We start from the raw sequence: 25,220 nt of genomic DNA on the forward strand, positions 1-25,220 counted from the left end.
TAAAAAAATTAAATTTAAAAAAAATATACAAGGCTAGAAAATTTAGATTAAAAAAAATGAATTTATACAATGCTAGAAAATTTAGATTAAAAAAGATTAATTTATTATAACGCTAAAAAAATTTAGATTAAAAAAAAAGAATTTATACAATGCTAAAAATTAAATTTAAAAAATTATAGAAAACTAGAAAATTGTAGATAAAAGAAATGAATTTATATAATGTTAGAAAATTTATATTTAAAAAATGAATTTATTACAATGCTAGAAAATTTTAGATTCAAAAATTTTGAATTTATACAATGCCAGAAAATTTTAGATAAAAAAAATGTTTGTCCAATGCTAAAAACTTTTAAATTAAAATTAATTTAGATTAAAAAAAATCTAATTTTATAGCATTGTATAAATTCAATTTTTTAAATCTAAAATTTCCAGCATTGTATAAATTCATTTTTTTATCTAAACTTTCTAGCATTGTATAAATTCATTTTTTTTATCTAAAATTTTCTAGCATTGTACAAATTCATTTTTTTTAATCTAAAATTTTTAGCAATGTATAAATTCATTTTTTCACACCCTATATGTATTTGTAAAATTTAAACAACGTTTATAAATCCCAGGCCCTGAAGATGATCTCAACAAAAATCGAAACGTTGGCACGATAAAGAAAATGTTTTTCTAAAACCTACGTCACACCAGACCGCATCTCATCTAAACACCACACAATTTATTTTCCAAATGTGGGTACGATTGCGTGGGCAGGATTGATGACGGTGGGTTGTCAGTGGCATTGTTCTTCGATGAATTTTTATGCTAGGACCAATTATTTCCTCCCCTTTGATGGTCAAAAAATTAATTAAGTAAATTAAACTGAACTTGTTTACTAACAGCAATCCTTCTTTCCTTGAAACACAACTCAAGCAGTATTTGAGACCAGTCAAGAATAGAGTTGTTTATCAATATTTCGTTCGTGTACTATTTCCTAGGCTATGTCCTTCTCTAAATAAATCCTAAAACTGCTAAATTGCAATGTTTTGATTATTATAATCCTTCTAATCTCTTTTTTTGTTATTATTTTTAAATAAGCGTCAAGTGCAGTTGCTAGGATTATAATGAAGTTGTTTTGACAGTGTTCGCCGTTTGTAAATTTCTCGTAATTGTAATTGAACGGTAAAAAGGGTTAACAGGGGGTTGAGGTGGTGGATTGAACGGGCTAACAGGACGGCTCATCCATCATTGTTTCACCCTGAAAAATTTTCATTTCGGTTTTGACGTTTGGTTTCTGGTCAGGTAGAGAAAGAAGTAGACTCTGTGACCATTTGCCAAGCTTTCGGCCTTTATAAGACCATCATCAGAGGCATCCATCTTTTTTGAAATCTCTTCATTGTTACTTTTAATTTAATAATTAATCGCCTGTGACGAATTTTTGAAGTCTTCTTTTACCTCATTTTTAAAAGTCGTTAGTAGCTCGTTAATTTTTTATTCTTACTTCGCTCCGGTGTACAGTTTTGTCAAGATTCAATAAATAATAATAATATTATTTATTTATTTGTACCGATTTAGTGAACCACCACTAACGATATTCTACAGTTAACTATGCATAACTAACTAGGAAAGATTTTAATAAGTAATGATCTAAACAGAGATTTATGAATTTTAATGACAAAGACCGTAAGACCCAGGGTAACGATTTTTTTATACTGGTACAACTTGAAATTACAACAGCTCTCAGTTTGGTTCGTGTTGGTCAAACAAACCGCTTCGTTGCCAAATAAGCCCCTTGCTGGGAAAAAGGGTTGGAAAAGGGTTAACCCTTGAATTTCAAAAGCGTTTCCACTCTTGAATACAGATAACTGAATTAGGGTGTTTTTTTTTCAAGTTTACTTTCCTGTTCTGTGTTGACTGCAATTATATAAAAATTCAGCTATTCATGAATTTCTACAAAAAGAAAAAATAAACTATTTCAAAGAAGGGTATGTAACAATGGTTTGGAATAAAGTTTTAAACACCGTGACATGAAATATGTGGATAATCAGCTGAAGTAGCAACGCGCACACAGTAAAATCAGTATTGTTTGCCACGAACATTCAATAAAATCAGCCCACTTCGCCATGCCAAAACTACAAAATCAGTCGATTAAGCCAAGCCCCACCAGTAAATCAGAAGATTAAGCCCCGCCCAAACAATAAAAATCAGTCTATTAAGCCACGCCCTAGCAGTAAATCTGGCGATTAAGCCCCGCCCAAAAAATAAAATCCGCCTATTAAGTTACACCAATTCGAACAATCAGTTCACCTGAATTCTTATGGACTGTCCATGTTTATTCCTGGTAATATAAGTGTAATTTTTTTTAATCAATTACTTAAAATTTTTTGTTTCAACTATTGTTTTTGCTTGGTGTTTTATCAAATCAAAGTGTTTTAAATCCTGTCAAAACTGGTTTTTATGAAGCAAATTTGTTCGGGACCCTCCAAATAGAGTTGGATCTACTGCTGGTAAAATGATAATCCCCCCCCTTTGGTTTAAAAATAAAACGAATCCAATAAAAGTGACAGCTTTCTCGGGCTTTACTGCATTTTTGACGTTGTTTTGCATGTTCGCCCCGTCGGATGCCGGAGGGCATCTTTTATCGGAAATGGGACACGGTGTGACATTAAATTGGATGCCTGCCATGCCAACGCAATCGCGTTTTTCTCTATCCAAATTTTATCACCACCAATTAAACCATGTTAACAGGTTCGTCTCAAATGCACAATAAAACGGCAGGAGTGCAATTTACGAGGATTTGCCAAGTTTATTATCAACAATGTTATTTAATGGTGAAGGTTTTTTTCTTATCCTGAGCGCCTCAACTCACGCATCAGCTGATTTTACTGGTTGGATCCAAGTTAGCAGTTTATATCGATTTGGCGTATTTATGCTGTTAGAAATCTCGATAGCAGAATTTTGAATTTTATGGTTACTCTACTGGTTATGTACGAGATGTCCCACAACGAAAATAACACTTGCTACATACATAGTTATGCTGCCTCAGTAGAAACCTTTCTATGGTGCAATTATGCTAGATTGTTAAATAAAAAAAAATTCAAGAGAATTCTTCTTCTGTAGCCTTGGCTGTTGGTAATATAGCTACAATTTTCGAAGAGGGGTCGAAAATGTACGTCATGTTCCTGAAGATCGTAAAAAGTGAAATTAAACCATTAGGAGAGAGCCCGGTGCCGGTTAGGGACGAAAATGACGGTTCCACGACTCGGCTAGTAGGTCGTACATGTTTTATGAGAGGAAGAACAATAAAACCAGTAGAGCTTGTTCCTGGGATCGAGAACATCCCTTATGAGCTCTCTCGTCCTAAATTGCTTCTAATCCTTCTCGCCGAGGGTGCAAGATTGACGGACGACCGTGGTAATTTTGTTAACCGCGCATCACCCTTCTAATTTATTTCCCATTCCAGGGCCGGAATCAAGCAAAGTAATTTTCACTAATTCGTCTGCTACTCTACACAAACGAGTTATTTACAAAAAGGCCTATCTTGTACAAATTTTAAATTACCCTACAGCTACCGATAAATTACAGTATGATGATTATGATGATCAGATACTAGGAAGTGGGGGGGTTCCCCAAGGAGAAGTACTGGGTCATTGAATGTTGTTGTTACAATTCCATTCCCTGGTTTTTCTTTTTAACCCAGGGTATACACCTATTGAGCTGTAGCTTCGCATTCATAGGTGATACGGGTAGCTTTTCGTCCTTTTTATTGCATAACCTACAAATGGGACCATCATTGAATATACCCATGTTGCGCGGGTGTCCTCGCAGTGGCAGTGACCGGTAAATAGTTCTATCACTCCTCTGATTAAACCTCTCTAACTGTAGCAGAGAGTATTTTAACTGTAGAGTTTGCCGGTCTTGGTGAGGGGTGATTTAACACAAGCTAACTGCGGGTGCTAGCACCTCTTGAGTTTATTCACTTTCCTTTAGTCTTTTTTGGATCCATTCTGGGATGGAGAATTCTGTTTGTTTCTGTTCTGACGAATCTGTCTGCCTTTTCGTTATACAAAATTCCTTTGTGTCCAGGTATCTCCAGGTTGTGGTGTTTCCGCAGGTTTTAGAGGTTTTATATGCAATCACTGCCTAATTTTGATAAGATTTTTTACATGCTGATGTTTTAATAGCTGCTTGGCTACCCGATCAAATGAAGATAAATGGGACCATCATTGAATCTACCTATGTTGTGCGGGTGTCTTCCCGTTGGCAGTGTCCGGTAAATAATCCTATCACTCCAACGATTTATATCTCTCTAATTGTAGCGGTGAGTTTGCCAGTCTTGGTGAGGATTGATTTAACAAAACCTTACAGTGTGTGCTAGTACCTAGAGTGTATCCACTTTCCTTTTGACTTTGGTCAGGTTGCGTTGCATTCGCAGAAGACATGGGTGGCTCTTTCTCCATCCTCATGGCATACTCTACAAAAGGGCATTGAAGATTCTCATGTTGTATAGGTATTTTCTCACATGCCAATGACCGGTATACAGTTCTATCACTCAGGGAACCACGTTGGCCGAGTGGTTAGGGCGTCCCACTCTTATTTGATACGCTTGCGGTCCCTGGGTTCGAATCCCGGGATAGACCACCGCTTTTTAATTGAGAATAGTTTGAAAGAAGTGTAGTAAAGTGGTTTGACCAGGGCTTCACAACATCTAACGGGTAGATGGACGTTATGCCCTCATGTATGATATGATTTACTTTAATCCTTTCACTCCTCTGAGTTTGGTCCTGTCTAACTGTAGTAGTGAGTTTACCAGTTTTGGTGAGAGTTGTTTTAACATAAACTTACTGTGTGTGCTAGCACATCTAGAGTTTATCCACTTTCCTTCTGTCTTTGGTTAGGTTGCGTTGCATTCGGAGAAGACGCGGATGTCTGTTACTCCCTCCTCATTGCATATCCTACAAAAGGGGTCGTCATTGAAGATACTCCTGTTGTACAGGTATTTTTTCAGATGCCAATGATAGGATGAACAATCTTATCACTTAGGGGACCGCGTTGGCGGAAAGGTTAGGGCGTCCGACGCTTGCGGAGCCCTGGGTTCGAATCCCAGCACGGCCCACCGCTCTTTAATTGAGAATAGTTTGAAACACCTAACGGGTGGGTGAACTTTTTGACCTTATATCTGATGTGAATTACTTTACTTCAATTCTATACATGGTCTTGCAGATCCTCTTTTGACGATTGTGTCTGCCTTTTCATTATCCAAAATCCCTTTATGTCCAGGTATCACCAGGTTGTTTGGGTTTTCCCAGGTTTTAGAGATTTTACATGCAATCACTGACTAATTTTGATATGATTTTTTTACGCGCTAATGTTTTAATAGATGGTAAATGCTATCTTATGAAGAATTTCTTTGCCAGTGTAACCTCTTTTGGCATGTGTCCTCTGGATTCAGCTCTGACATTGATTTGGTGCTGTGACCGTTTGAAAAAAAGTTTTATCATGGGGACAAATAGAATAATTTTAAAAAATCCTGAAGTCATCAATCGATTGTGAAACATTATTCATTTCAAACAAACTCTAACCAACTTTAACTGATCATACCATGTCGAAACCGACTTCCGTGTGCTGACTACCTTTTCTCACTAAAAATAAACCTAATGATACTGCATGAAGAAAATATCTGTTTAGATAGAAATATGCCAAGGTCAATGGAAAAGTCGTGAGGGGTCATTAAACTAGTATTGGAAGAAAAGTATGACCCACTAAACGTCACCACGTGCTGATTTCTGATTTACTTCGCTATTCGGTTTCTTGTACGGTTTTCTTCGTCTCTTATGTCTCTTCAGCCGAAAAAATACAATAATATGTTAAATATATGAATAAAATCTGTTTGAATCGAAACCAATAAAGGATATTGCCCAAGGATCTTTTAGGAGCACTAATAACAAAATCACAGTTTTGTCGATATTGGTAGAATAATCTGGTTGTGGGCTATTTAACCTATCCGGGCTTTCATTTCTCCCGGGCATTAAATTTCTTTCACAACGAATAATAATTCATTCAAGGATGATTGACCTCAGAAAGCAGTGGAGAGTTCTTGACACTCCCGTCTACAACTTGCACAACTGATTTTTAAAAAGGAACAAATTTTATTTTCTCTTAACAAATAAACTCACCAAGTCCCGCCTGGATAATTATGGATTAAAGGTAACGTCTCGATATCCATTGGGGACAAAACACATCGAATAAATTTATCGTTAAAAGACTTTTTTATATAGTGTTTATTTCAAAAGATTGCAAACCTAGATTTTCATCTGCAACCGTCAATATTCTAGCAGCCTTGATCACTCTTTCAGAACCCGCTGTTCAAATTAATTATATAGTCTCGCAATATTTCTTAGTTAAGTCTGGCACTCAAGGGGATGTCACTTGAGGTTCATTTATAAAAGACCTTCCTGATTTCCAAGAATTTGTAATGTCTAATTTCTTAACTAAATGAATTTTCTATGCTGACGATGTAGTAATGGTGCCCGATTCTCCTTCATCCTTGCAAAGGAACATTGTAGCTCGACACTCGGAGCAGCAGAAACTAACGGCAGACCTACAAAATCTAGAACACGGACTAGAATGATAGTAAGACTCGTGACTGGATATTGCAGACTGTATGGACATATGGATAAACTCGAAGCAGCAGAAACTAATGGCAGATCTCATAAACTTAAAAAGCATGTATAAACTAGGATCTGCAGAAACAAGTCATGAAGTTCCCTTACGTGTCGCATCGTCTTAAGAAAGACAATGAGGTTCTTTATCGTCCGGACCTGGCACATGGCCTTATCAGACGTTTGTTTCTCAAGGTGGGAGGCGACGCACCTCTGCTTACGGGCGGTTAGTGCCATACCCGCAAGTTCGGTGAAGAAAAACCGCTCAGGCCCCTAGGGACCCAGACGGCCTTCTTCCCACTTGCCCCGTCGGAGGGGGTGGATCGGCCAAACAATGCACCTGACCTTGTGCCGCACAGCGCTTGGTTCCCTCTCCGCGTCACGGACCTGGCACGGGTGGGTCAGCCAAACAATGCACCTGACCTTGTGCCGCACAGCGCTTGGTTAAGGGCCGAAAGAATTCGGTCCGAACTCCCGCCGTACTCCCGAGGATAGAGAAAACGACTCTATCTCCCCCTAGCGTAGGGACTTCCGGATGCGTTCCGACGACGGCTTTGGTTTTAAGTGGAAATGCCAACCACCCCCGGATGAGTGCGGCTACCCAGCGTATGTGCTCCGATTACCAGAACAACGGATAGTACGCAGAAACAGGTCAGTGCAGATATACCTATGAAGAAGAAGAAACAGCGGAACATTTCCTCTGTTGGTTTAAAATTCTATACCGGTTGATATTGGTCATGGCCTGAACAAATCTAGGAAACAAATCTTTGGGATGTGGTGTGTAAGATTGAAAAGAGATCGACTCCTAGTACCCAATATTCATTGATAGTTTAGGTTGTTAAGGGAATGTAATAAATTGTATAGTTAGTGATGGTTCTGCATTTTTGAGAGTGATTAGCGAATAAAGAGTATGATTGTGACTGTTGGTTAGTGATAATATTTGTCGATTCGTACATTATTAGGATTTTTGAATGGCAGGTAGTGATCGTAAAGGCTCGTGACAACGAATGGTTAGGGGTGTAAGGAGTGATTGGGATGGTTGATGATGTAATTTCGACTAAAGTTGGTCGTTTGTTTCGGTGCAACTGCAAATCAACACAAATGAAGGAACCGGATCAGGCGTTTGCTGTACAAAATATGAGCGAACAAACTTAATATAGAAGAACACCTCTGTCTTTGAAGCTGAAATACATGCCATCAACGCTTGCGCCTTAGAAAAACTAGAAGAGAAGTTACAGTGACAAAGATCACATTAAACATTAACCTTAAAATTAGTCAGTTAATGCATCCAAAACCTGGGGACAACACAACAACCTTAAGATATCTTGGGTACCTGGACCCAAGCGAATTTTGGGTAATAAAAAGGCTGACACACTGTCCAGAGGATCTTCTCTGAATGTATTCTTGAGTTAACAAAAACAAACACAGAATCTTTGATAGATCACAAAAAAAGACTGGAGGAGTGGATACTCTAGATGGAAATCCACCTCGGTCTTTCAAGCTGAAATGCGTATCTTCAAAGCTATCCCTTGGAAAATCCTTACTAGATCGGGTAGCCAAGCAGCTATTAAAACACCAGCATGTAAAAAATCTTATCAAAATTAGTCAGTGATTACATATAAAATATCTAAAACCTGTAGAAACACAACAACCTGGTGATATCTGGACATTAAAGAATTTTGTATAACGAAAAGGCAGACAGACTCATCAGAAGAGGATCTGCAAGACCATGTGATTCTTGTGATAACAGAAACAAACACGGAATCCTCCATCTCAGAATGGATCCAAAAAAGACCAAAGGAAAGTGAATAAACTCAAGAAGTGCTAGCACCCGCAGTTAGCTTGTGTTAAATCACCCCTCACCAAGACTGGAAAACTCTACAGTTAGAGTACTCTCTGCTACAGTTAGAGAGGTATTAATCAGAGGAATGATAGGACTATTTACCGGTCACTGCCACTGAGAAGATACCTGAACAACATGGGTATATTCAATGATGGTCCCATTTGCTGCTACCTATATCACCTTCGCGCTACAGCTCAATGGATTCACAACCTTGGTTATAAAGAAAAACAACCGATAGCACAAACAGTGAGCTTACATGAGCGTGTAAACGAAGACCTATTTGTAGAGGTACCCATATCATTGTAGTGGCCACTAGTTAGTTTCCACGATACTGCTAGATGCCACTACGACTTATGGAATGTTTTCGCCCTCCACTCTGCAGCCAATCCGAGTAGAGCTCTTCCCTATATAATCAGGGGCACTGCCTCGCTTGAATCAGCCCGACGAGGTCTCAAACATCACTAACAATCAACGACACCAGACTCGTCAGCACAACGAGTTATCACTAATGGAACACCGTCGACGACAGCAAGAGTACTCGCAGTATTAACGTACTTGGCTATTAACGCCAACTGCTGCCCCTCGGCTAATTGCTGCACTCCAGTACCGAGGCTGCAATGGAGTCAACCGACTCACGGCCCCCGGACCTTAGCCAACGGTTACTCAGTCACACAACACCACCAACGCACTACTCGCACGGTCTCGGGCTTATACCTTCTTCACGGCATCTCTCAACACAAAACTCCCAGGCACTAAATCATCTTCGAGTGAGAAGCAACCACTCAATATAGTCATAACATGGGTTACAAAGAAAACCCAGGGAAATGAACTGCAGCAACGACGGTCAATGACCCAGTATTTCTTACAAGGATCAAGTCTGTTGCACTGTACTAAGAAACTAGGAAAGTATAATAAACCAAAAGCTGCGGTGCTTATGGAACGAAAAACCCCACTTCCTAGTATCCATCATGATCAACGCCCTGATATAGATAAACAACTTTTTTTATACAGTATTTACTTCAAATACATTCAATAATGAAAACATAATTTTAGTCATAAAAGAAGTTTAGGCAAAAGCATACTAAGTACAGCAAGGCTTTAAAAGGATTTTCTCTCTTTTCAATAAAACACGAGTCCTGTTTTTTTTTCTTTGATTTAAATAATTTACATTAAAAGTATGTCCCATCGTCTTTCTTTTGCCTTACCGGTGGAATACGGCTACAAAATAAACAGCCGTTGAAAGACGGATTTGTACTTCCCCCTCGGGGGTCTCGGCGTATGCAAATCCTCGGCTCTCTTATCCTATACGACCATCGCATTAGCATAAACACGATCCGCGCCGCAATTGACTCTTCTTACCTTTTCTCAGCCGGGATTCGTTCCGAACCCTTGCGATTATCGAAAATCTACAGTGGTGCAATGGTGTATCTGTGGCCAGTTCACCGAGGAAATATTTACTCTCTGCTGGAGAAAGCTGATAGCAGAACCAAAATCATTTGAGCTAAACCATGGCTTTTTTCATTTCATTACGCTTTCAATTTAACAACCTTTATTTTTCTTTTTTATCTACCTTTTACGGTGATTTAATCATCTCCTATTGTATAGTGACATGTCCCCTTGGGATTTTCTTCCATTGCCACGAGCAAGTTGAACTTGTACCACCACAAAAAGAGATGAATTCGACGACGTAGTATTGGGACTGTTTGCTCAATAAAAGACAAACTTTGGAGATAAATCCTGTGTAAATATTATTGTTGAACCAAGTCTGTCAATCATCGAACTCCCTTGAAAGTGTAATTTCGTTAAGACCATTGGCTCCAATAAAAACCATAGTTCAACGGTTAAACTGTATTGGCTGTTAGAAGTCACAAATAACCTTTGAATAAATATTTATTTGAAAAAACATGAAGATATTTCTGGACAAATGTTTCTTTCAATCGGTTCAAGGGACAAACTGGAAGAAGAAAGGTACAATTTGTAAAAATGATAAATGATGGAGTGAGTGTGGTGTGGAATCCTTTTTAAAAAAGATAGTTTCTTCTCACAGTAAGTTGTTTCGTAACGATCCGGATTTCGAGCCTTTTAGCTCATCATCAGACTGAAGAACTTCCACAACCACGTCTCTCGACATGAATTGCCAAAGTGAACCCGCTGATACCTCCGCCAACGCGACGTTCCAATTAGCAGCTTTTAAGGCGCTCAATTTGAACGTGCGAAACGCGGAAATTATAACACAAATAAATATTATACTATTAAATACTTAATATTATTAAATTACTATAAAAATAATAACAATTAAAATAAATTAGTTTAATTATTTGGAAGTTTGATATTATTTATGTACATATTTAAAATGGGAGGTAGATCAAAATCTGTTATATTATTAATGCATTTATCACCATGTTCAATTTTACATTTTTTAATTTAAAATTTCTCAAACCAATCTAGTTCTTTCCCTTTGTTGAAACTATGTAACACTTGTCTTGTATTTAGATTTGAATTGAAATTATGTTTTGTTTCTTTTAGATGGCCCTTAAATTCCGAAAATTTGCTCGATTTAGGCAAGTGTTCTTTTACTCTTGTTTTTCTCTACGTGTTTCTCTACCGCTTTGTCCTATATATTTAATATCACAATCATTACAATTGAGTTGGTGAACCCCGCTTTTTGCCAAGTTATCTACTTTGTCTTTAGGTTTTGAGAGGATGTTTTTAAGTGAACCCGTACTTCTAAAAGCTATTCTAACACCTTCTTGTTTAAAAATTGTACTAACTTTTTCCGATAATTCACCAATGTATGGCAAACAACGGATACCTAATGATTCATTTGTGGTGGGGTGGCTGAGTCCTATTGTTGTTTAAAGTTAATTTTTTTATTCTTTTAACTAGCAACCTATCAATAAATATTTCTTGATATCCGTTGTTTTTTGCTAAGGTTTTAATAGTTTTTAATTATTTTTTATAGTTATCAGGTGTTAGCGGAGTTTTAACATCCGGTCTATGAGCCAAATGAAACCAGCAGCCTTTTGAGAATATACACAATATTACAATTTGTTTGTAATATTGTACAATTTGTTTGTATGGACGGGAGAAGGTTCAGGGTCAGTTCTTTTTTACACTTTTTAACCACTCCTCCTAAAGTTTCGATTTTTCTCTTGTAGAGTGAGTGTAAATAATAGAACAAAAACGGACCGAATGAAGGTACAATTACAATTTGTTGGTATAACGATGGACTCAGGATAAAATAAGGTACATGCCTCTACTTTTCACCAAGTCAGATAGCATTCAAACTATTTTAGAAGTTTCCTTTCAAGGAAAGCAGATGGCTTCAAAACAAGCAAAGGAACCCGATCAGGCGTTTTCTATACAAGCCCAAAACATGATCAATCAAACTCTTATGGAAGTACACTTCTGTCTTTCAAGCAGAAATACATGCCATCAATACTTGTGCCCAGGAAAATCTTAAAAGAGGTTACACTGATAAAAAAATCCTCATAAGATCTGATAGCCAACCAGCCATTAAAGCATTAGCATGTAAAAGAATCACATCAAAATTAATCAGTTCATGCATCCAAAATCTCCAAAACCTGGGGAAACAATAACCTGATGATATCTTGGGTGCTAGGGAGAGAGGAATGTCGGGTAACAAGAAAGCAGGCACACTGGCCAGAGGAGGATCTGCAAGACCATACATAGGCCCCAAACTTTGGGTAACAAAAACAACTATAGAATCCTCCATCGCGGAATGGATCAAAAAAAGACAAAAGGCGAAGTGGGATAAACTCTAGCGGCGTTAGACAGTCAACCTATGATGAAACAACTCTCACCATGGTTGGCAAACTCACTGCTGAAAATTGGACAGGGCTAGACTCAGAGCAGTGATTGAACAACTAACCGGTCACTGGTATCTGAGAAAACATCTACACAACATGAGCATATACAACGATTGCAGATTATGTAATGAGGATGAGGGAACGGTCACCCTTATCATTTTCGAATGCGAAGCAAGCTCAATAGACCAACATATAGAAAAAACTTAGGGAATCAAATTGCAGCAGCGACAGTCAATGACCTGAGGAGATGGATTGAGTCTATTGCACTGAACTAAGGAACTAGGAAGGTACAATAAGCCAAAAGGCTACATTGCCTGGGGAACGCAAACCCCGCTTCCTAGTATCCTAACCATACCATCACCCTCCACCATCTTTGCATCCTTTGCGGACGACACAGGTGTACTATCCTCTCATCCCGATCCGACAAATGCTTCGGAGGAACTCCAGGCACATGTCTTAAAAATAGCCGAATGGAGCAAATACTGGCGCATAAAGATTAATAAGTATAAAAGCTCATTTATTTCATTCAACCTCAATAATACTGCCATACCGAAAACACACTGCGTCCGCCACCTTGGGATCATCTGGACTAACCTAGAACCACTCACACGACTAAAACGACAAGTACTAAACCAACGTTTTGGACTACTCTACAGACTAGTCACGCAAACAGGTTGTAATTAAAGCATGTAATGTACAACCGGAATGCGTAGAAGGTACATAAAATATTTAATCCTCGGCCACTCTGTTCGGCACAGTCCGAGATCAAAGGATTGCCTTTCTACAGTGATGCTTTAATTAGAATTTTTATGAGGTTTGATCGCCGGAGGAAATTTTATTTGTTTAACGATGACACATTTTTTGACACCGGGCTTTCGCGATAACCGGAACGATAATCCCAAATCCGCCGGTAATCGGCCGTGTAAACCGAGATTCACTATTATCTCGGGGTGTTTGTTTTGTCCTAATCAATCGGACGAACTGGGTCACCGCCTAACACAGTCCCGCAGTAACCAGTCATTAACCCCTCCGTACACGTTCTGAACACGGCCTGTCTACTCCAGACCATAAATAGTTGCGAAATACAAAATTTTTGAACACTTATAAACATATTTCGATAAATAGGTCATCGAATAAAAAAAACCTTGGAATCATTGATAAAGCATAAATTTTGATACAATTTCAGCCTTCATGGTTTGTTTTCCCAAAACCCTCTCTTACAAAAAAATTTAGTTTTATTTTGAAAAGCTGAGAAATAATTATAAATAGTGATAGTAGAGTGAGTAAAGTAAGAAAACGAAAAGACACAGAGTGCAAGTAAAGAGAATTCGTTAAAAACAAGCAGGAAAACACTGACAGAAATGAGACAAAATTAAAAAGATCCTCTCGATTAATTATTACCACAAAGAATACCTAACTAGCTCTTTCTTTGACACCACGATCAATGATGATAATTCATGTAATTTCTCTCCGCCACGTACTCAAAGCTTAGGATGTAAATTCGTAGATAATCAACGTTTTTCCCATCCGTTTTGAATTCTCAAGTTGCACAACAGGCCGTGTATTTATTTTTATTGGGTCGATCAGATATGATAACCGTGTGATTGATTTCGAAACAGTATGACAATCCTTAGATAGCTTTCCCAAGAGAAATGACTCAGAACGGAATTGGCAGGTGTCTGTCCTTCCATCACTTAAAAGGACTCAACGTTTCTCGTCTAATTATTGTTTTAAATATGAAATACAGTTGAAAAAATCAACGATCAGGGATGAAAACGAGTAAACAAATTTGGTAGCGACTTTACCCAGTAACTTCAACCATTGAGCAGTCTGCAGAAAATGGTCCAACCTCAATTTCGTTAGAATGCACGTTAAAGTTCCACCAAATAAGTTCACAATAATGTTACTTGAGTAGAAACACGTTTTTGAGTTCTATGATAATATTAAGTCCATTAACCATTAGATTTCGAGGTCCGATTGAGCAAATAACATCTTTCAATTAATTAATCTTTATGTAAGGATGAGATAAAAAAGTCAGTGTCACGACCGGGACTCGAACCGAAGGTCATGGGTTCGAATCCCGCTAATGACAGTGACTTTTTTATCTCAACCAATACCTTACATAAAGATTAATTAATTGAAAGAATGAAAGAAATATTAATGATAAATTCGGGGAAAATCGAATATGGTCAATTTAATCAAATTCTAATCCGATCGTAAACGTTAATATACAAATTTTATTATTGAAGGAAAAGAGATGGCTCTTGACATTAAAGATCAGGCCATCCACGAGCTCTCGATAGCGACGTCCTGAGAGCAGCTGTGCTGATGACTGAATAATCCGGAATGTCCTAAATTCTGTGCGTATGCCCACTTTATAGATACAAAATGGCGGCAAATAACAATAAAGAGGCCTGATGACCAAAGAAGACCATAATACTTCTTACCAAGATGTCTCAACCTCACAAAAACTCACACTATAGAAACACCTCATCATTTAATCAACTATAATCGGGATCAACCTTCGTATTGGATCATGCTTTCCCCTATTCTGAGTTGGCCTGTGCGATCATCCTGGATGGCAGCAATAAACCAGTTGTGCACAGAATATTCTTTAAACAAACTACAAGCTCACCACGAAAGACCCAGCGGAAAACTTCGCCATTTCGATACAAGTTAACGGTCATCCTAGTCTTATCTGTGAAACGGCATACCACCGTTCTCAGCGATTGGACTGTAAGTTTTCATGTCTCTACTTCCATAGGATGATAGTTAACCAAGCTGCAGGATCATCACCCGAAAGTTTGCTTAACGAATATTCTTAACCTGAGCGTGCGACGGTGTGCCACTATTTTGAGTAGTTTTTTTTTCTTTTCCTGCATAATCGACCATAGACATCTGTTGATAGTACCATTTTTAGAAGGTAAAATTAAATTGGAACATAAGTCGGTTAGAGTTATTCCACCATATCTCTTTGGAACTGGGTCGTTCCTAGGCTCCTTTTTTTTAGCAAGTATAGCCTCCTCATGACCTGTAATTCCCTCATGTCCTGGGACCCGCTGTTGGCCTCCTGAAGATACTAGTTTTTTTTAGGTAATTAAGGCAGTACCAGACAAATTCTGAGGTGATCTCGCAGGCTTGCAGGGCTTTTAGAGCCACCTGACTGTCTGAAAAAATAATTATATTTACACCTTTCAGATGATTTTTCTCTATGTGCACAGGTTTCTAAGGCTAGAAGGTCGGCTTGAAAGATGGTTGTGGTCGTCTGTTCGAGGTCGAAAATTGGTCTGTTCGTTTATCCATCTGTATGTTTATTTGATAACTTCATAGCTGGCTACTATAATTCAGCTAAAATAGGCAGGGTGGTCGTTAACCAAACTCTAGGAACATCTCCTCGATGTCCTAAAGACTATCAAAATACTTTAACATAGTTTAGTTAACTTGTTATACACTATACACCATCAGCAGTCTAAGCTCTATATGTCTATTTTCCAAACTACGGGTTCGTCATTAAGAAGACATCATCAAAAACATGTCGCTATATATAGCGTATACCTATAGGTAACAGTTTGACAGACCATCATCCTGGTTTTCCTCTCTATTCAAAGTGTTAACCTTCAGTGGTTAGTCAGTGGGTTTAATAGTATGACTGTACAGTTTGTAGCTGTTGGCTATAAACCAACGATGAAAGGTTAAGTAGAATGACCGTTCACCAAACTGCAGGTTGATCACTAAGAAGTCCTAATCAAAAAATATCGCTGTATAGATAACATGTACGTTGGCAGACCATCATCCTGATCTTCCTATCCATCTGGAGACATGTCATCATCCTCAGAGATTAATCTGTGCGTTGATCAGTAAGAATGTCCAGTTTGTTACAGGTGGTCATAAACCGCTCTGAATGCTTAACCAAACTGCAGACCTCGATAAAAAACTGACAATACAGCTGCATGCTAATGTTGTACATAAACATAGTTATGTTGTTCCTTCAAACTTAATTAAGTATTGTTATACCCAATGTTTTTCATCAATACGTGGGATTTTGTTGCTTGCCTTCAAAGTCTAATGCATCTTCGATCGAAATTTACAGTACACATGGAATATACAACGGAAACTTGTTAACTCTGTGGTTCTTCCTGCTTCTGCAAATATATTTGAAATCTTGCAAAGAGATTCTTGGATTGCAGTATACATCTTATCATCTGTTCGAAAAAGGATCCAACGGGATGTATTCCCATCTTGCAGAATAAAGAAACACTTTTATATCTGATTGTCCTAGAGCTTAGTGGAAGATCATTGATCTTACTACAAATAGACTGTTGCCATGAAAACAATGATGAAGGGTAAAATGTATTTCGTTTAAATTGCATGACGAGTGCTGCACGGCATAGTGAAACCGCTGAAAATTTACTTCCACATGAAAAAATAACGAAGATTTCACTGGCGTAAAAGAATATTTGTCTAAATTTTATTGGATTGGACTTTTTTTTAAATAAACACGTACATGGCAGGATTTATCAGGTTGTCCAAAAGAAAAACTTTTGTTTATGCACTTGCACTTTTTGTAAAAGCACTCACCTCAAATTTGACCGACGATAGAGGGTTCTTCGTAAATTGGCCTACTCGAACTTTCCAGCCTCGTTAAAAGTTTCAAAGTCCGACAAAACTTTACTGAACTTTCCGCTGAGGAGAGTCGAAACCACTTACCTGTTGGGAAAAGAGAAACATTTTCAATAATCTTTTACATCGGACAAAATTGTTTTATTTGATTTGTAATAGAAAGACCAAAATTCACCATAGATAAGATGGTCTTTAACAAAAGAAAATTGTTACAGTATAGGTAAATGCAGTTTGGTTAACGATGGCATTGTGTGTTGTAGTTTGTTACAATGATCCAGATTGGATAGGTCTGATGATTGTTAACCAAACGGCAAGTTTATATCACCCGGAAGACCTCAACAAAAAATGTCACAGTGTAGATAACGTAGTTTGATTGACAATCATATTAATCTACATCTCCATCAAATGTCATACACTATCTTCAGTGGTTGGTCTATACTTTTATGCGCATTTACATCCAATTAGTAGTTGATGTACATTAAACCTCAAGTTGATCGTCTGGAACACCTCAATAAAAATGTCATATAAATAATAACAAGTTTGGGTGACGATTATCCTGGTGTGCCTCTCCGTCTGAAAACGTGCCACCATATTCAGTGTATCTTACGTTTATGTATCTGTAGATCCATTTTGAAAATGGTAGCAATTTACCATGTTGGATAGACAGGACTTTAACCAAACCACAGTTTCATCACCTGTATGTAATTTGGTCAATTATTATTATGCTCGTCTGTCTATCTCTTAGACACAAATCACTATCTTCAGTAGTTGGTCTGTGGGTTTATTCGTCTGTGTATCCATTTTATAGTTTGCTACCACATTACAACTAACATAGACAGGGTGGTCGTTAACCAAACTAATGTGTTAAGGTTTTAACCAAGTTCATCACCTGAATATAGTATGGTTACGAACATCCTGGTCTACTTATCTAATAGACGGCATATCATCAATTTGTCTGTGCGTTTAGCCGTCCGTTTTTTAGTTGTTAACCATAAACTAGCAATGAAAGCTTAAGCAGAACGGCTGTTAACCAAACTGCAGGTTTAAGGATCTCAACAAGAACCCACAGTATAGAGAACGTAATTTGGCTGACAATACAACATCTGATGACATACATACAAAGGTTTGGACTGTACGTTTGTATATTTTGAAGTGGTATTAATTTGCCAAGTTGGATAGACAGAATGGTCTTTAACCAAATCACCATCACTAGTATTTTTGTTAACGATTATCATCTACCTATCTACAAATCACCATCTTCAGTGAGTTTATCCGTCTGTATGCCCATTTGGTAGCTATTTGCCAAAAAAACCAGCAGTTGTAGGCTAGGCGGAATGGCCGTTAACCAAACTGCAGGTTCATCACCAATAAACCTCAACAAAAAACGTCATTATTGTTAACATGTAGTTTAGTACTAGACCATCCACGAACTCTCGATAGCGACGTCCTGAGGCCCTGAGAGGTGCTGTGCTGATGACCGAACAATCAAAAAGAAACCGGTTGTCCTAAAATCTGTGCGTATGCCCATTTTATAGATACAAAATGGCGGCAATAACAATAAAATAGATGACGAAAGAAGACCATAATACTTCTCACCAAGATGTCTCAACCTCAGAAAAACTCACTATAGAAACACCTCGTAATTTAATAAACTATAATCTTGATCAGCCTTCGTATTGCATCATCCTTTCTTCTGTTCTGTATCTGGATGGCAGCGATTAATCAGCTGTTGCACAGGATATTCTTTAAACAAATTACAAGTTCACCACGAAAGACCCAATGAAAAACTTCGCGATTTCGATACATGTTAACGGTCATCCTAGTCTTATCTGTCAAATACCACCGTGCTCAGAAATTGGACTGTAGTTTTCATGTCTATAATTCCATAGGATGATAGTTAACCAAGCTGCAGGATCATCACCCGAAAAATTTGCTTAGCGGATATTCTTGACCTAGAAGCCTCTCCGTCAGGAGCTATAACCATCTTGAATGATTAGTCTGTTATTCGTCTGTTGATTTTATAGATGGTAGCTGTTTGCCAGCTTTATGGTCAAACTACTGGTCAATCATCTTGTGACGTTCGTTAACGATTTTCCTCATCTATCTGTTGGACGACAAACCACTTCCTTCAATGGTTTGTCTGTGCGTTTCCGTCTGCATATCCATTTTGGAGATGGTAGCCGTAAACGAGTTGCAGGTTCATCTCTCCTAAAATATTAAAATAAAACTATCTATCATCCGACTTTATCTTTAGCGAAGGAAACAGGAACACAGTGTGTTAGGATGTAATAAATAAAATATAATAATTTTTTGCTTACTGTCGTACTATTGGTGTTGTCAGGTATAGTGAGATTAAGATTAGCAATTGTAAGTCAATCGCGATGGAATCGCTAATGGCAAGATCATAAAAAAACCATCGGGTGTGTTCTGTTTACCATAAGCCCACTATACAACTTAAATCTTTCACACCCGCTGGGAAACCGTTAAGAATATTCAAATAAGTGTTTGCGCAATGTCCGAGGATTTGATTTTCTCCCATAACCCGGTTCTTCGTGGCTTTGTTCCAGCTTCAAAAAAGTCTTCTTTTCGAGTAACGTAGCGTGAAGGGGCGGACCAAGTTATCACTGTTCAAATCCCAATTCTCTTTCATGAGAGGTTTTTTTTCTTGAAGACAAATTAGAATAATGTTGTTAATGAACAAATTAGAAAAACAGCATGGGAATGGAGGACGGCCCGCCCGTTCTCACTTATGAAAAATGTTTCCCCGCCCGCATCCGTTTTTTTAGATTAATTATAGAAGGGGACATCCTTCGAAAACCGCTGTACTTTCTCATGTTGCAACTTCAGCTTACACGTATTGTTGTATTATTTTTATAAGCACGGCTAAACACCAAGGTGTGTCGACGAACACGATTATAATGTAGTTTTCATTTCGTCTGTGGTCTTTTCCAGACGAGAGGAATTTTTATAATGAGACACTCATATGATGGCGTGATTACGAAAAGCTAACGAACTCTTCTCTCACAACAATTAACAATTTATTTGCACATTTTCCCAGGGTGGACGATGTCCTGGAGGTTCGCGAGGTGCTTGCCTCATTAAGCCAATGGTGAATCCTCCACGACTTCGCGCCCGAATCCGAGCTAAACGTCTCGAAAACCTCTTTATTTCACTATATATAAGGAAATTAAAAATATTATTATTAAGGTTTAAAACAGAAATTATGAGCCTGATTAACCCACCTACTGATCATAAAATCTTCAAAGACAATGCTATAAATTATGAGAATAGTCTCGGTTTTTCAGTTTTGGTTGCTTCCTTTTATTTAGCTCATTTTGATACTTGTGCATAATTTTATTTAGTTCGATTACATGTAATTAAAAAACAAGTAAAATTTTTGAATGACTGTGGCACAAAATCACCTGAATCACCTTGACAAAATTTCACCAAAAATAAGGTAATAAATATCGTCTCTGTTCGAAAAAATAAGGTTGTTAAACAAACCATCAAAATGGTCGCATTTATCACTGATTTTGAAAATTTATATAAGTCCAGCTTTAGGGAAGATATACTTCATTTAACCTATTAAATGCATTAGATTTCGAGGTCCGATTGACCAAATAACATCTTTCAATTAATTAATCTTTATGTAAGGTATTGGTTGAGATAAAAAAGTCAGTGTCACGAGCGGGATTCGAACCCACGACCTTCGGCTTGGGAATGGATCGAAGTCGCGATAGCTCAAGCGGAATATTTAGCCGAAGGTCGTGGGTTCGAATCCCGTTCGTGACACTGACTTTTTATCTCAACCAATACCTTACACAAAGATTAATTAATTGAAAGTTTGCCATTTTTTTAATTTTACCCTATACATATTCGTAATTTTACAAATGTGATTACTAAACGGTTTTTTCCCGTGGTTACAGTACTAACAATGATGCACACGGAGGACACATGCCATGAGAAACTGGCCAATACTGGCACTCAATGGGGGCAAGGAGGTCTGGAAGGTTCTCGGAATGGGAACGTGTAGGAGGGCTCGAGCAAGAGTTTGGCGTGAAACTTTTGGAATCGGGAACAGATCAGTTCTTTAAGAAAAGAAATATTGAGGAGGTTGTGGATAATGAAGTTAGTGATTAGTAAGAAGCTTTGACGATTTGTATGAGGACTTTTGGTTGGAAGGATTGGCGGCTCTGGATGTTGGATGGCATGGCAGAACCCCACAGTTCCAAGTATGTCCAAAGTGGTCACCGTAAAGTCTTGTATAAGGTTAGTTGAGTGTTGACGGTCGTAGAAGTTTTTATAGTTGTCCAAGTCTTCTGTTAAGTTGATCTCTGTCAAGACTTGTATTAGTATTCCACGTCCGTCTGCTGGCTAGGTACATCCCTAAGTATTTGACTTGGTTAAAAATCGACTTCTCTTTGTTGTTGATGTACTGTGAAGGACAAGACTGTTTTTTCAATGTCAACTGAGTAGTCCTTCATTCCTCTTGTCCCGCATGTTTTGCACCAGTCTTGGATAAACTCAAGGTGTTCTTGGATGTTGTAGATATTTTGGATAGGATTCGAGTTAAAGGACAAAATTGCGATATCGACCACGTATAGAGGTCATCGGTATAAATGATGTAGAGGATGGGGCCAAGAATACTCCCTTGTGGAACACCGGCTTGCATCTGTCGACTTCTCTTTTTATTGATGTGCTGTAAAGGTCAAGATGTTTTTTCAATGTAAACATATACTTAGTAGTTCTTTATTCGTCTTTTCCTGCATTTTTTGCACCAGTCTGAGATAAACTCAAGATGTTCTTGGCTGTTGGAGGTATTTTGTAAAGGATTCGAGTTAAAACACAAAATTGCGTATAGATAGGTAAGCAGTATAAATGATGAAAAGGATGGGACCAAGGATACTCCCTCGTGGGACACCGGCTTGTAGTTACTTGCGCGAACACATTCCTGCATATCACTATGAAGCTGCGGTCGGTTAGAAATGATTCCAGGATAATGAAATAAGGATACGAAGTTTTAAAAAATTAAGTTTCTTTGCTTGTAGCTTTGAATGTCTCCCTTAAGATAAATATTGATTTTAACGCCCGGACAACCGTTTGGCAATTTTGAATTTTTTTCTACAAAAATACATCGTGAAACCTGGATAAATTTCACGGTACTAATCTCGAAGTAGAAGTTGAAAGCACTTGGCAAACTCGGCTCGAGAAGTGGGTCGCCGCGTCTGACCGGATCACTTTCCAGGCGAAAATGACGTCAGCCTTCGCGTCACCGGATTTGCATAAAAATCTAACTAGTATTTTTACTGTCTAGGCCTGGAAGAGAGGAAAAACTAAAATGTTGACTCGGTCATAATCGATTTTTGAAGATGAAACCCGGAATGTTGTATTAGAACTACACCTAGGCCCCAGGGGAAACATTCTACGCTCAAACCCAGACTAAAATCTATTCATAGGCGACTAGAAGAAAAATAACTTACACCTATCTCCCTTATAAAAAAACCTATAAACCTAGAAATTAAGATCATGAAAGTTCTTTATAATTCCAACTTCGCTCATTATCAAATTCTTAAATCTCAAAACAATAAAAAAATAAACATCCTTGATAGAAAATACAAAAATCTCTTTTGCAATGTAGAACAGACAGTCGACATGAATGATTTCTCATTTGTAATTATGCATATAAAAATCCAACATCATCTTGAGAAGGAGAGGGAAAATTCCAACTGACAAGCTCTAGATGTAACACTTAAATCCTTTACGCCCCTATTTAGGTTTTTAGATGGTCTTACAGGAAAGAGAAGGAATACACGCGGAGGGCCGGCGATGACCTCAGCTGTTTGTCGGCCCATAAACCTTCCACTTTATATATATAGATGGTCTTATTGAAAAATTAAACATGCATAATTCAGAACCTTTAGCCATTGTAAACTTTAGCAAAATTTTCAAAAACCTCCACACCACATATCCTCTACAGCCTCGTCAGAGTTTTTCCTTCGTTGTCCAAAAATCCTTTGAAAACGCTAAATACCATCTTAGATAAACATAAAACCATTCCTTTTAATCAAGTAGTCTTCGCAGTTGTCGGAGGCCGAAAGATACAAGTTAGCGTCCCAAAAGGGAACATTTTTGGTCCCATCCTTTATACAATTTACCTCTGACCTTTCTATAAGGGGACGACTCTGAAATTTTACCCTTTAACTCGAATTCTGCCCAACATGCCTTCAAAATCGAAGAACAGCTTGTGCTTATCGAACACTGATGCAAAAAGTGAGGGAGAAGACTGAATGGACCTGTTCACATTGAAAAACAGTCTTGCCCTCCAATGTACAATAGAGACATCGATTTCCATTCCAGTATATATATTATATAATTTTTATATNGAATATATTATATGGAAGTATGTGTATATCGGAAATATAACAATAAACTAAATGACTTTTACTTGACTTTTCTTTTGTTATTTATATTTGTCTTACTGCTTCGTGAGGTACAACAACGAGTTCTCGGAAATCAGACCAATACAAGTCGGCGTCCAACAAGGGAACATTGTGGTTGCACACTTTACACCATTAAAGCTGGGCGCACACTAGGCCGGTAGGGCGACGCGGCGCGGCGCAGCTCGGAGCAGGAGGAAGTTGGCAGATTTCGGGAACCCGACTCCGCGCCGCGCTACCGGCCTAGTGTGCGCCGGGGCGATCGGAAATCTTTGAGTTCAGGTATATTCGGCTGCCCTCGGACGCCATATATGTAAAGACGAAGTCAACGTGGGGACTTCTGGAAACTCAGCATACGTTCTTATTGAGAAAACAGTCTCGCCTTCCGTTGTAAATTAACAAAAACGATATACCGACTTCCATTCAAGTAAAATACTTAAGACTGTATCTAGACAGTTGTCTGACATAGAATCCCCATCACAACACTTATAATACTACACGTACCAGAAGACTTGAACAGCTAAAAAGCGTTCTAGGACCGAAATGTTGACCGACAAAACTATGCTTACCTAATACTACACTACTGCGACCACTTGGACATGGAGTGGAATTGTGTGGTTCTGCCAATCCATCCAACATCCAGCGCATTCAATCCAACCAAAAGTCTTCAGGCGTCAAAGCTACTTACTATGTCACCTACCTCACTATCCACGACGACGTCAACATTCATTTTGTCAATTAACAGATCCGTTCCCGATTCCATAAGTTTGACAGCAAACTCTACATCCGTCTATGCCTTCTGCTCGAACCCACCTACGCAGTCCGGAGAACGTTCACGACCTCATTGTCCTTTAACCTCTCACACTGAGCGACGTCATCGGCCGGTTTATCATGGCATGTGTCCTCCAGGTGCAGCGCTGTCATTATTATTAGTGGTGTGACCGTGTGGAAAAAAAAACTTTTCGTAATCAAATTTGTAAAATTTTCAAATATGTGTAGGGCCAAGGAAAATAATTTTAAAAAGTATATAACCCAGTGTGGAAGCTAAGATCTGCCATTCAAAAAAAGTTGAGGTATAAATGAGATTCTAAGCATATTAAAACAATACCCAGAGTGTTAGATGGAAGAGAAAACTTTGATTAATTCAACTTCCGTTTAAGTGGTGCAATTAGAGGAAGAATAGGTGAAAAATCGCCCGAGTGAAGATTCCACAAGGCACTCGGAAATCCTGAATTCATTTAGGACGTAATCAAAAATTGAAAAGTTTTCACCAAGAGACCAAATTACCCGTCCAATATGAAATGAGTAATTAAAGAAATAAAAAATTGTTATCATTTTAAGATGTCGTTCGTTCAGATAAGGCTTTTTCCCGTCTCGTAACATTGCTACCCACCAATATTACCGCTTAGTCAAAATTCAAATAACTAACGCGCAAAAAAACTAATTAATTTATTAGTCGAAACCATTCTTGGCGAAAGTTGTCCGGTTCGAACATTTTTCTGAGGTACTGATGAAAAAAGAAGAATGCATTTCAAAAAACAAGATTTTTTTTTTCTTTTTATTGTATATTACAACTACCTGCATTTTGGTATCTAGTAATAATGTATGAATAAATATTAAGAAAAACAAGAGTGGAGAAACTACCCACCGGTAGTACTCCTAACTATTCTTTATTCAATAGATAGAAGATCCCGTGGCCATCGTCTTTTTAGTCGGCGAAGAGGGTTGGAAGGAATTCGTCGGGATGAGAGGATTTGAATTTGAGGATTTATAGTGGTTGGGAGGTTTGTGAAAAATTTTTGGTAACGGGAGNTGTCTGAATTTGTCGGAGCGGTAAGCTCTC

The 25,220-nt window shown here is 38.1% G+C and overlaps 1 protein-coding gene across 4 annotated transcripts in view; it reads right to left on the reverse strand.

Moving 5' to 3' along the window:
• LOC106672093 (probable Ras GTPase-activating protein) overlaps positions 1-25,220 on the reverse strand; it is a 588,817-nt gene that overhangs the window by 515,825 nt on the left and 47,772 nt on the right. The window lies entirely within an intron of this gene.

Source organism: Cimex lectularius, unplaced genomic scaffold (assembly GCF_000648675.2).
Source record: "Cimex lectularius strain Harlan isolate CLEC.00 unplaced genomic scaffold, Clec_2.1 scaffold93, whole genome shotgun sequence".
Taxonomy (NCBI): Eukaryota; Metazoa; Arthropoda; class Insecta; order Hemiptera; family Cimicidae; genus Cimex; species Cimex lectularius.